General features: G+C 41.2%; 1 protein-coding gene across 4 annotated transcripts in view; it reads right to left on the bottom strand.

Moving 5' to 3' along the window:
* STS (steroid sulfatase) overlaps positions 1-13,616 on the bottom strand; it is a 1,313,520-nt gene that overhangs the window by 1,226,775 nt on the left and 73,129 nt on the right. Inside the window, exon 1 of one of the 4 annotated variants that reach the window (XM_044072457.1) lies at positions 5,317-5,401. The exons of the other annotated variants lie outside the window; for them this stretch is intronic. The gene's annotated coding sequence lies outside the window, so the exon portion shown is untranslated. Of the gene's footprint in view, positions 1-5,316; positions 5,402-13,616 lie in introns of those variants that run through there. 4 annotated transcript variants of the gene reach the window in all.

The raw sequence follows: 13,616 nt of genomic DNA, 5'->3' as shown, positions 1-13,616 counted from the left end.
AAGCAACCGCTACCACACAACAACTTTCACGTATCACATACTTCACAAAGTCAGTGTGCCACACAGTCACAGCCCCTAAGGCTAAATAACACACCTAATACACTAGTAACTGGAGACTCTATTGTCAGGCACACTGACATCCCACTCACCAGACTGGACAAGGACAAGGTCACTGTAAGCTGCCTGTTGGGTGCCAGGATCCGCCACATAACACAAGCACTCAGGTCACTCCACAGCAGGTACAAATATGACTCTGTCATTGTCCATGTTGGTGTGAATGACCTGAGACGTACCTCCCTGGAATACATGAAAAGAGTCATAGAAGAGCTCTCTGATCATGTAGCCCAGGCCGGTATGACCCTGACTAGCATCTTGCCCTCACCAAGAATGATGCCACACTATAAACACAAAAATGATCAATTTTAACAATTGGCTAAGCTATTGGCATCATTCAAAGGGGATCCAGTGTCTGTCAGCCTGGGATGACATGGTTGATAAGCCACGTTGTTTCATCAGGGATGGCTTACACCTGTCACCCTTAGGCTTTCGAATACTGGCTAAGGCTCTTGCCACCCCCATAATGCCTTTTTTAGGCAAAGCTCAAAACACAAACCCACCTCCATAAACAATACCAGAAACAAAAAACTAAGGGTAATGCTACTCAATGCCATAAGTCTAAACCTCAAGATGCATGCACTCAAGGCACTCCTCAGTATGGAGAAATTCGATATCTGTGCAATAACAGAAACCTGGTTCAAGGCTCCAGAGAGCACCCCAGCACTACCAGGATTCAACTCATACCATTCTTTCCGGCCCCAGAACTCGGACCGAAATACTAAAGGCGGGGGAGTATCCATTTTCATCAAGGATACCCACACCACCAGGTTAGTGGCACTGCACGAGGCAGCGGAAACCATCCATGTGCAACTAACAGTAGGTAAAACTGCTTTTCAGTTTGTAGCCTGCTACAGCTCACCCACCTTGTCTCAGAACCTCCACCCGGCATTCCTGAGAACATTGGAGAATATGAAAGTCCAACGAAATACCATGATATTGGGGGATTTCAACTACCCAAACACTGACTGGGAAAACTACTCAAGTCCCAACTCTTTCGCCCAATGGTTTCTTGAGTTTATAAACTCAAATGCCACAGAACAACTGGTCACCACTCCCACAAGAGGGGACAACATATTGGACGTGGTCATCACCAACATGGGGGCTCAATGTTCCACACCAGAGGTAAACCCCTCGTTGGTAAGATCAGACCATAAACTAATCACAATTGACATCCACATCCCAACCCCACCCCCAGCCAAGGAAACCACTGTGAAACATTTTTCAGAAGCAAACTTCACACTTCTCAGGACCGAGGTGGAAAGTTTCAAAGCCCCCGGGCTAATGAAAAATGCTACCCAAACCGCAGAATCCTTTACAAATGCACTCTATGAGCACCTACAGGAATGCATGGATCGTGCCATCCCAAGTAAAACCAAGACTCACTCCTCCAAAAACAGGAGACCAGTCTGGTGGACCCCGGCCATAAATAAGGTATACAACAGAAGGAGGAAACTATTACATGATAAGGCAAAAATGGCTAAAAGGGAAAGCATCCCTGATCAGTACAAGCAAGAAACTTTGAGCCCTCATAAAATCATCAAAGGCTAGCTTTGAAAGAAAAATTGCCAAAGTCTCTAAAGATAATCACAAGGCGTTCTTTAGCTATGTCAAGAATCTGGGTGGCAACTCTCAGGTCTGCTCCGAGCTGGTGCAAAATGGCACAAAATACACTGAACCCACGGACATTGCCAACATCCTGGCGGACAGGTTCAGTGCAAACTTTATCCCCCCTTCCCCCCCAAAAGGGCCAGTGTCTATCCCAGATGAATGCAGTCCCCCAGACATCGCAGACACACAGGTGAAAGCAGTCCTCTCCAAGGTAAAAAACACAGCATCAATGGGACCGGGTGGTATCCCGGGCTGCGTCTTACAAGAGCTCCAAAATTAACTAAACTCTCACATAAATTCACTGTTCCAACTCAAGCCTTACCACAGGTTATGTACCCAAAGAATGGCGTACAGCAACAGTGATCCCGCTCCACAAAGGTGGCGCCACAATGGATCATGGGAACTATCGCCCTATAAGCCTGACTAGCCTGGTCTGCAAGGCTATGGAGCGCATCATCATGGATCTCATAAACAAAGACATTGTGAACCTCTGGACCCTACCCAGTTCGGCTTTGTTAAAGGCAGATCTTGCCTCTTAAACCTGGTTGACTTCTTCAAAATAGTTACCAAAGCCATAGATGAGGGAAAGGTAGTCCACACAGCCTATCTGGACCTCGCAAAGGCCTTCGACACAATACCCCACTCTGGCATCATAAATAAGCTTACCAGTTTAAATATTAACCCATATGTCACAAGATGGGTTGCAAACTGGCTCAGGGATAGAACTCACATGGTCAGAGTCGCGGGTGCCATGTCAGACTCTACACCGGTTACAAGTGGCGTCCCACAGGGCTCAGTCCTGGGACCCCTCCTGTTCGGTATATACTTCTCTGAGGTACAGGCAAACACGGGAGGACTGTGGCTTACCAAGTTTGCAGATGATTGCAAACTGGAAGCCATAATCGACGAGCCGGTTGACACAAGCATCCTCCAGAAGGGCCTTACGGAGATGGATACCTGGTGTCAGAACCACGGCCTCAAGCTAAATGCCAAAAAGTGCATAGTCATCCCCTTTGGGAAAAACAAAGTGCCCACAAACTACCACATAGGAGGTAATCCACTAAGTACGGAAGAAGTAATTAGGGATCTGGGAACCCAAGTAGATAGTAACCTCTCCTTTGACAATCACAATGCCAAAGTGGTTAGAAAAACCTTCTATATAGCTCACCTAATCACAAAAGGGTTCATATCTAGATCAGGAGAAGTCATTGTGCCCCTCTACTCATCGCTCATCAGGCCCATAATTGAGTACAATGCCCCATTTGGAATGTGCCTTACCCGACTCCTGCACCTGCAACAGCTGGAGAGACCTCAAAAATACCTCACCAAGGGGATTGTAGGCCTCAAACAGATGCCCTATGCAGCTCGACTAAAGAAACTCCAGCTCTATTCAGTTGCTTACCGCCTACTGAGAGGCGATCTCTGCCTGACATACAAGGCCATGTCTAACCCGGAATTGTTGGACATGCTCAAGAAAACCAAATCCATTAGAGCTACACGCTCCAGGGATTTAAACCTTAGCACAACAATAAATAGGACATGCTGGAGGGATAGATTCATATCCCAAAGGCTTCCCTCGCTCTGGAATAGAATCCCAGTCCATGTTAGGCAGAGCCCCTCGCTGACCCTCTTCAAGACAAATCTTGATGAGTGGATGGGAAATCGTAAATTTACTCCTGGGATCACTTCTATGACCCTTCTGGACAGAGGCTCAGGAATCTGGTCTAAAAGGGAGGCAAAAGCCAACACATTCTGGCTAGGCTTATAAATGCCCTATGGCAGATAGCTTAGTACCTACCTATGAACCCTTAGAGTTGACCCAGTAGTCAGGGACTTAGGGACACACAGACAGTAATCTAGCCTTTGCCCATCACGTGTCTACAGTAGTGAGGAAATCATTCTATGTTGCACAACTTAAAAACAAAGGTATGGCATTCTAAGTCCAAGGAGCTCATTGTTCCACTGTAATTAGCATTCATCAGACCTATCATTGAGTACAATGTCCCCTTTGGAAGGCACTTAACCATGCATATTCAACAACTGGAATGTCCACATAGGTACCTCACTAAAATAATACAGGATGTAAGTAAAATATCCTATGCAAACTGCCCCAAGGTCCTATCCCTGTATTCTGTCTCCTACAGGATTTTGAGGTTAGATCTATGCCTGGCATACAGAGCACTGTTAGACCCCACTCTGATGGACCTCCTGCATATCAACAAAACAAACAGAACCAGAATTACCCGTTCTAAAGACTTCACCTGGGATATAAATAGGACCTGCAGGACAGACAGGCATGTACCCCAGAGACTACCCCTTCTATGGAACAGGCTCCCCATCCATGTGAAACAGACTTCCTCCCTAACCCAATTCAAGTCCAACTCGGACAACTGCATGGGAAACTGGAAATTCATCCCTGGTTTGGCACCTGTGTCTCTAATGGACACAGGAAACCCGTAAATGGTTCATCTCCCAGGCCCCAGCTTACACTTATCTGAGTTTCAGAACTTGTCAGAGATTTGGGGTGCATGGCTAGGCTTAAAAAGGCCCTTATGGTCGTTAGTCTAGTAAACACCTATGAACTATGAAGAAAAGCAATGTCAACTATCATTCTTTTTTATTGTAAACTATATTATTTAGGAATTAACTAGTTTGATTCACATGCTAAAAAATCTTTGCCTTCTACTTACTGATGTCTGAACCTGAACTGGAAAACCAAGCACTATGAGGCAGCAGCATTAACCAGTGATCGCTCATTTACTCCAAAATCATTAACTCTTGTCCTTTTCTTCTACAAAAGAAAGTAATATTTGCACCATTACACTGATGCAGATTACCATGAGAACAGGGCAATGCAGAAAATGGTTTCTAATGTTGTGGGTACCAATGAAACATTCCCTTCTGAGAAGTATGAAAAGACTGCAGTAATACAGGCTTTGTCAGCAAGGTCTGCATCTAGCCTTAATAACTCCAGCAGCAAGTCCTGGGCAGAGATGTACACCTCTACACAGTAAATGATAATACTTCTATCACTTACATTAAGAAAGAAGCCATAGATTCATAACACACCGCAAAGCACAACCTGGGTGGGAAGTGCATAAGGATTAATATATCAAAGATGAAAACACCACATCACTCCTTGGAAACAATATGCTTCAAATCAAAATTGTCCCCTTTAGCATTCTATGTTGTGAAGGTCAAAGCATGAGTAAAAGCGTACTCTGATGACATTTCAGTGCGCATCACTGAGCTAAAAGTTGGCAGCAGTTCAACTTTTCAAACTTTCCACTCAATGAAACTTTCTTGGAACACTTTTTTCAAGGGGGGCAATCAACCTTGAATTTATAAATACTAAATTCACGGTCACACCAGCATGGGGAAGAGACCTCATGCAATGCTAACAGAAACTGCAGCAGCAGCAGCAGTGATTTGCTATGGAGAACAGCATTCTGGGAGTACAAAAAAATCAACAAATGTGACTCAATGAGTTAAATGCCATTTACATCTCAATGTCTAACTGGATAAGTCCTTTAAGTACCAGCATGCAGGATACTTACTACAAAAAGTTACGGTGAAATGTACAAATTGTACCTGTCAGAGGATGTGAGAGGAGGTGATTTAGAAGTGTCATCCAGTCGAATGCTGATTACAGCAAACTCGATGAATATTCAACTGAAGTGAACTAAAAGACAATGAAACTGATAGTGAGAGGGAAGGTTTCTCTACCACTTTTGTCTACATAGTATGATGACTGCTAAGGACATCTACCAAAAGTGATGATACTACAGTTTTTAGCATTTAAGTTGACACCAACAGTTTACTAATGCAAGTTCATTCTGAAAGGTTAGGGTATCACAAGATAACTTAACAAAAACCTGCATCTTATAACCTCTGCAAACTTTGTTAGCCGGAGGTGTTGACTCTCTGATTTCGGATCTGATAAGTAAATACTGAAAAGGACAGGTCAGAGTAAAGCGCCATGACGGGTCACTGCTGGTCACTTTCATTACTTTCTGATGAGGCACCTGGAACTCGCACTGTGTGGGTTCTGTTTTTCAGCCAGTTTGATATTTATCTTATCACATATGGGTCCATGTTTTACTCATTCAGCTTTTGTATGATGCCAGCATGGGGAATGGTGTCAAAGGCCATTAGCTCAACCCAAATGCTGCTCCTCCGCAACACTAAATCCAACAGTACATCTGGTGATGGTCTAGTCTCAAACTGTGTCACCAAAGCACAGAATACCATGCCTCTCTCTCTCTCTCTATAAAAACAGAACAGCATCTCAAACTTTTTAAACAGAAGGTAAAGTCACAACTGCAGAATCTGTGGCTCTGCCTTAGCACTAACTGGATACGTAACCTTAGACTAAACCCATACTGCACACTTCTTTCTACCTTAGCTACTTCCCTCATTTTTTTCTGACAATCCTTCTACTCTATACTTTCAACCACTCGCCATAACTACTACCCCCCCCCACTTTCCCTCTCATGCCATCTTTCTTACATTCACCTACAGAGTCTCCTCCCCATCTCTTTCTCCTTCACACTTTCAATCACTTCTAGTCCTCTCCTTATTTGAGGTCAAAACTAAGTATATTCTGATGAGATTCCCCTACACATCACTATGCAAAAAGTCTGCAACAGTTCAACATTTCAACTTTCTACTCAATGAATGCTTCTTTGAAATACTTACTGCAAGGGAGGCAAGTCTTCTTGAATTTATAGCACTAAATTTACTGTTGCAGCAGTGTGGAGAAAGGACCACATATAATGCTATCAGTTGACACACATGCAGAACAGCGATAAGGGAGGTACACAAATTAGCGAGTCTAAAATCGAGGAGTTAAATACAATTTAGAGCTCAACAGCTAGGATAGCCCTTTACAGACCAGTACTCAATATACTATAAAAACTTACTGTGAAATGTACAGAGTGCACTTGTTACAGTCGATGGGGGGGTTATTTGGACGTGTTATCCAGTCAAATGTTGATTGCAGCAAATTAGATGAAAATTCAACTGAAGTGAACTAAAAGACAAGGAAACTGATAGTGAGAGGAAGGGTTTCTCTACTCAAATGTGCAGTGGTTCTGGAGGTGATTACTATAAAAACAGGGGTGCAGCAGGCTGCTGCATGGGGGTATGAGAATTTCGAACTCACACTTAAAATAGCTTTGCTTAAAAACCTCCCAAAAGACATCTGACCAAATCAGTACAAATTCAAAGGACCTGCATTTGACCGATTAGCCCAGATCCAGATACCCACCTGTGAGACGAATAATAGGAACAGGTACCAAAGTAGAACCCAAAAGTAAAGCATCAGCCAAACAATAAGTGAGAGAGAACCATACATTAGTAAACTGGGTAAATGAGCTGAGGTTGTGGCTGGTAGGAACTGTATTCTATTATAATGTTAGAAACTGAAGATACAAAAATAATTGGTAAAGTAAAACACCAGTATGTTTCAGGATAAAATAAGTCTCATGACCTTGGACTCCAAAAATGGTATTAAGTGAGCAGTAGAAGTACCACAAGCAGTGAGCTGCAGAACCGTGATTCAGTCATTCATCCCAGATGCCTGCTTTAGTCATTTCAGGGTTTCTAAAAACTATCCCGGATCTGAGTGGGTGCTAAGCAAAGAAATTGGTGATGGCAGTCTACAGCAGGATGCAGGTAAGCATGCATATGTGGCGCACATGCACACACACACACACACACACACACACACACACACACACACACACACACACACACACACACGTTGACCTACCACAGAGAAGCCTATGGACAGTTTGGAGGTTTGCTAGTTCCCTTATGGCATGTCTTTGTGATGTCATAGGAAATCAGATTCCTATACAAAACCCATGCATATACAAAGAGGACATGCAGCCTGTGCAAAGAAGGCACTCCATCACGCAGTCCCCAGCTGTGGAAACAAGAACAATGAGGTACCACTGCTAACCCCCGACAACTGCACTACCCCAGAATCAAGATGTGCTTATAACTGACTACAATTTGCAGCTAAGTTTTGATGTCTTACATCACTTACTCAGCATTGTTGGTTACATATATACTGCAAAGACTAGAAATTAACACTTGTCTATATAGATTTTTTTGTAGGTGAATTTTTGACAAAATCTGTGTCACTAAAAATATAGATTAATTGATTATAGATGCATAGATGTTCCGAGGCCACTGTGTGTCATGTTCATTCTCAGCCTGCCAGCACACCAGTGCACTACCCTCAGGCAGCAACTCCTTTAACCAGAAGAGCCACACCATTCAATCCTGGTGTAAATTGTGAATAGCCATGCTATCATCTAGTTTATGTTGAAAGGATGATAGTACTACTGCTTAACAAGCAGGAGAAGTTTATTACAGAGATTTGGGAAGTGCTGGATTATAAAACCTGTCCCTCCATTGTTTATTATTTACCTGTTCATGAAGATTTAGATCCCTAGTTCCAATATTGGTGGAGATATCAATCTTGTACAGAAATAGGATGTCAGAGTCATTCAGGACTTTAATGGTGCTGTAAGCAAGATAGACATTTCCCTTCAAAGGTCTGTTAGACACTGAATAAAGGAATAGTGCTTCCAGATTCTCTTGATAGCCCAAGGAGTTTAGACCTGTGATCTTATAGGTGAGGAACCTTTGGAATCTTTCTAATTCTTTGATATGTTCAGTAAGATATATCCCAAAAGGGACACTGTACTTGATAACTGGCCTGATTAATGCTGAGGATAAGGGAGTGATCACCTCTTTAGACACTGAAGCTATTCCTTTTGCATCAGCTGGGCTGAAAAAACGGATTTCCTGACAAACGTTGTTACATGATGGTCAAAAGAGAGGGCACTATCAGCCCTAGTACCTAGGTCCCTAACTATAGTTTTGATTTGTAGAGATGTGCTGAATATATAATCTGATGGCAGGCGAGATTTTTAGTATTTATCTTGAACTCTTTTTTAGGATATCAAGAGTTTACTAGGGCACTTTCATTCCAAAGAGTTTGGGTGTCATAGGGTGACTTAACAACAACCCCTATTTTTTAGTTGTCTGCAAAAGTTTAAAGTTAAAATTTTTAAAGCATTCAGCTTATGTATGATGTCAGCATTAGGAATGATGAGAAAGGCCTTAGCCTGGTTAAGGTACGCCACACGCACTGTATAGCCCCCATCGACAGCCTCTCTAGCTCTTTCAAAGAAATTTATCAAATTAAGTAGACAAGATCAACCCTTCACAAAGCCAAACTACTGGGGGGTCAAGTCTAACAAGATTCTTGATATCAGTTTATGAGCTCAGTTATAGTACGTACCATGGCTTTGCAGATGAGGCTTGTAAGGCTAACTCGACTATAATTACCAAGGTTGGTTGTAAGGCCATGCTTATGGATGGGCATCACCACTAATTAGAGACTGCACTAGTAGCTAAACTAAAACAGTTTGAGTAGTGGGTCTGCAAGGGTATATTTAATGCTAATAAGCCACAATGTATGTTGTCAGGTCCCTTGGAGGAAGAATTTTTGGTCTTGTTGTGAAGATGCAGTAATGCCAGGTAAAAGAGTTTGTCAGTGAAATATGCTTATGTCAGGCTATATGTAGTAGAATGTATTTTTTTTTTCATTCTGTTCATAACGTTTATCTGCGATGTATTTTCTTGTGATAAAAAGGGAAACATTGTTTGGCCAGATGTTAAAGGATAGAGAAAGTGGCTAGTTCCTAACACAATATGGTACCTTCTTCTAAGGTAACTGACAAAGATAAAACACTGGAATGTAATGGCTACTGGAACTCTGATTCAAGGAGAAACGAATATGGAGATACTTTTACAAACTGACTACTGTACTGGGTGTGGGGCTAGCTGGTTCATGACCTGCCTCTATAGCAATGGAAAAAATAGCAAAGAACTTTTGCTATATAATGGTGTTTCTGTAGAAGACTAAATTTTGAATTAGTACTTGCTAACTTGCTGTGGAATTATACTGTCTGTAAAAATTAGCAATTTATTTCAAGGTACAGTATTTCTTATGGCAGCTAGCTAGGAAGCTTACATAGCTGTTGTAACCTTTTTTGTATGCCTCCAAATCTATGTTTACTGCATTTTATTTTAATTTTACTTGTGTTCCAGTCAACATATATTTCACTATTTTCTGTATTATTTAAGTAAAACTGACTTTATTTAGCTTTAAGTTCTTGTTGTTGCTATTTATTTATTGCAAGTGTAGTTAATAGCTCAGTTTATTGGTCACTTAAATCGAAAAAGCAGTTGCTGGAATTTATATTCAGATACCACTAATCCAACCCTTTCTTGTCCTTTTCTTAGAGAAGGGAATTAAAATTTGTTTACTAACATCTCAGTGATTTGCTTCCATGTCACACACAAATGCACCATGTCAATTATGCTACTTAACATGAGTGTAGTTTTATTTTTTATACTTATATTCAGAAGGCAAAATAGTACTCACAGCTTGTTAAGATCCAAATCGTGGTGCTCAGTTTTGAGATCAACAAAATATACCTTTGTCAGCTCACCAGACCATATTTTCTATACACAGCTGTGTAGGCTTTATAAATGAAATACATAAATACTTCTGTTGCAGAGTCCTTGCAGTATGCTGCATACACTTTTTCACCATTCTGCACTCTACTGTTTATTAAACTATTTTGTTTTTCGGCATTCTTTGGCAGTCAGCCTTTCAAATGCATTATTCAGAGATGCAATAACCAGACATGGATCTCTTCATTTATAACCACAGACTGTGAGATTTAGTAAACAGCATTAAGTGCTCATTTCAGCACTACTACAAAATAGACAGGCATAACTGTTAAGGCCAAACAAGTTTATACAATGGATTGCAGCCTTGCACAATATGGCTAAAATACAATCTCTGAACTGCGTTTTCAATGAAAGCAAGCAGGTGAAACTTATATGCAGCTGTAAGTACTTTTTTATCCTATAGCTGCACTCCAGGGATAAGCTATTAAGACAGGAAATGCACTCTTACTCTCAGGATCTCAAATCAGAATGGACAAAATGGGTAATATTACAGAAACCCTGAGACCTTCAATTATGCATTCCATAATAAACCTCAGGTTACAGAAAAGATACTGTGTGTCTCCTATTCTTGCTACTTCACATTCTTGGAAGTCAGTTTTGTGGAAGACTGTTGATAGCAGACACCGTGATTAGGAGTGCAGGACCAAAATTCAGACTACGAAGTTATGTTGAGGCAGTTCAAGGATGGCTAGGTAGTCATCATTTCACTGTCAGGGAAAATCTACATCATCAATCCACACATTGGAAAGGGTGTGAATCTCATTGCCCAAAGTACGGAAAAGACAATGAACACATCTCAATAAGCTACAAGATGGGAAATGATACAGAATTTTGCTGACAATAATCAAGACAGTGAATTTGAGCTTACTTTTGTAAAAAGTGCACTTTTCATTCACGTATCACTTCTTTAGAAGAAAGTAGAAACCAGCAAGGAGCCTTAAGTTGTGGCAGTTTTACATTTGATTAGAATGCTTTGAAGTGAAAGGGGTAATGGGACAGGTCCATTTCAGAAATGCCATTTATGGAATTTTGCACAAACGTGTACCAGAACCAAAAAAAACACACATATGATCCACATTTGTTGACCCTCCAAACTGGTGCTAGTCCTGCAGTTTGAAGCACTACACTAGGACATTATGGGCTTTCTCTGAAACACTGACTGGAGTTTGTGCTCTCTTTACTGCCTTCGTATTTTGTTGTTGCTCTGTATGTAAACCAAAATGATGCTCTTTCTCAATCTGTAACCAAGAAACGCAATGGAAGAAAAGGGTGACAACCATCACAGGCTGCAAGGCTCCCACTTAACAGCTTTCACACTTACAAAGGCCCAATACTTAGAGTGACTGTTCCACTGTACTTCTGTACCCTGATTTGGACATATGGTCAAAAGGAGCACTATGCTTCAAATGCTGGTCACAGAACAATGTATTGAAAAAAAAATATTTATTCATTCATCTACCTTTCTTTGAATGGGTTAGTGTCACTAGAACAAAGAACTGTTTTCAGACAAACCCCAAAGGTGATACTTAAACTGACTAGGGGGTAACCTGGCTAGTACATTGGGGGAATTGTCCTGTTCAGAAGGTGCAGTAGAGGTGCTTCCTTATGGGATCATAGGGGATTCCAGGACATCAAGAATAGCAAGGAAAACACCCAACGTGGAGCAAAACCACAGTAACTTTGGAAGGAAAGTGATTGTGGCTAAAGAACTATCCAGATATATATTACAGCATTTAACGGATGCTCCAGATTCCCAAAATACAATATCTGATTTGTTACTGCAAGTGATTATGGAAAGGTAAAGGCTGAAAATCAGGAACTTGCAGCCACAGAGTATGCTGCCTGTCTGAATGAACAAGCAGACTAGAATACACAGAGATGTGAGGCACAGTAGCCACAGAGTACAATGCCTGTCTGAATGAACGAGCAAAGTAGAGTACATAAAGATGTGAGGCAGAGCAGCTGGTGATGTCAGTCATGAAAAGTCTCAAACAAGATGTGTTTTAATCAGAGCAAGCACTTGATACAGTCCTCTTTTGATGCAGTAACTGCTAGAGATATAGAAACAGCTCAATTATGGAAACAAAGAGATTACTTTAGTTGGTACTTAGGAGGGTGAAACAAAGTACACAAGGCATGGGGAAAGATGCCATTTTTCGCCTGACAGTCATACAAAAAACAACAGTGTAATTGAAGCAACTAATAAGGGACAAGAAAAGCATGAGGAAACTATTTAGTGTGAACAGAAAATCTTTAAAGAAATCTACCAGTTTAACAAAGACATATACGAGTTTTGAGAATGATAAACTAAACAGCAGGATAATTTATACACACACACACATACATATATTACACATACATTTAATAAGTATATATACATACACGTGTGTGTGTGTGTGTGTGTGTGTGTGTGTGTGTGTATGTATATATATATATATATATATATATATATATATATATATGTGTGTGTGTGTGTGTATAAATACACACACACACACACACACACACACACATGTATGCATACACACATATATATATATATATATATATATACATATTTATTTTGGCAAAGTTCAGAACACTTATTGGAAATGATTCTGGTGATAAAGATATTGGAAAAGGAGAATTGCAGCATAGTGAGAAGGGGAATATACATATAGTGATGTGACATTCCCCACTCTGGGCCAGTAATCAAGGAGTCTGACTCCTCACCACTGTCACTGGAGAGGAACATTCACTTGGAATGCAAATGGATCCACTCAGTATTTCCAGATGCAGACCTCTTTGCATCAAGCACAATTTTCCTTAAGAGCACACAGGGAACACAATCAGCCCAGGGTCTGGGTTTCTCTCTCGGTCTCTCTCCAGGTCCCCAGTAAGGCTCCCTGCTGGTACAGCTGTAGGGTTAAGTCCTTAGCCAAGTGTCCAAGCCAAGCTCTCCAGCACCCTCTCTGTAAAACCAGTGCTTCATGTCCCTGGTCCAAGTAGCTGGCACACACACCCTTTGAGATGTAATTTGCACACACACGCACACACACCTCGGAAAGGCTGGTACAGATTACCCCCCTCTACCAACTTTGCCCAGATTATAAGGTTGATTCACTGCCAGTCAGTTACTATAAGGCTCTTAAAAGGGTACCCAATTATACTGAGTGAATTAATATTAATACAAATGGTAATATTGGCCAAACAGCCAGGCTTCGGGAGTAGCCACAGTGTTACCAATAGATACAAGTACTCTCAAAGGTTAAAATGTTCTCTATAAAGGACCAGCCACAATGAAAAGTTTAAATATATTTAATAATAAATAAAAGAACATGAAAATACACAAT

The sequence above is a fragment of the Protopterus annectens genome, chromosome 5.part0 (genome assembly GCF_019279795.1).
Source record: "Protopterus annectens isolate FY-2018-M chromosome 5.part0, PAN1.0, whole genome shotgun sequence".
NCBI lineage: Eukaryota > Metazoa > Chordata > Ceratodontiformes > Protopteridae > Protopterus > Protopterus annectens.
This window is presented reverse-complemented; position numbering and strand designations above follow the sequence as displayed.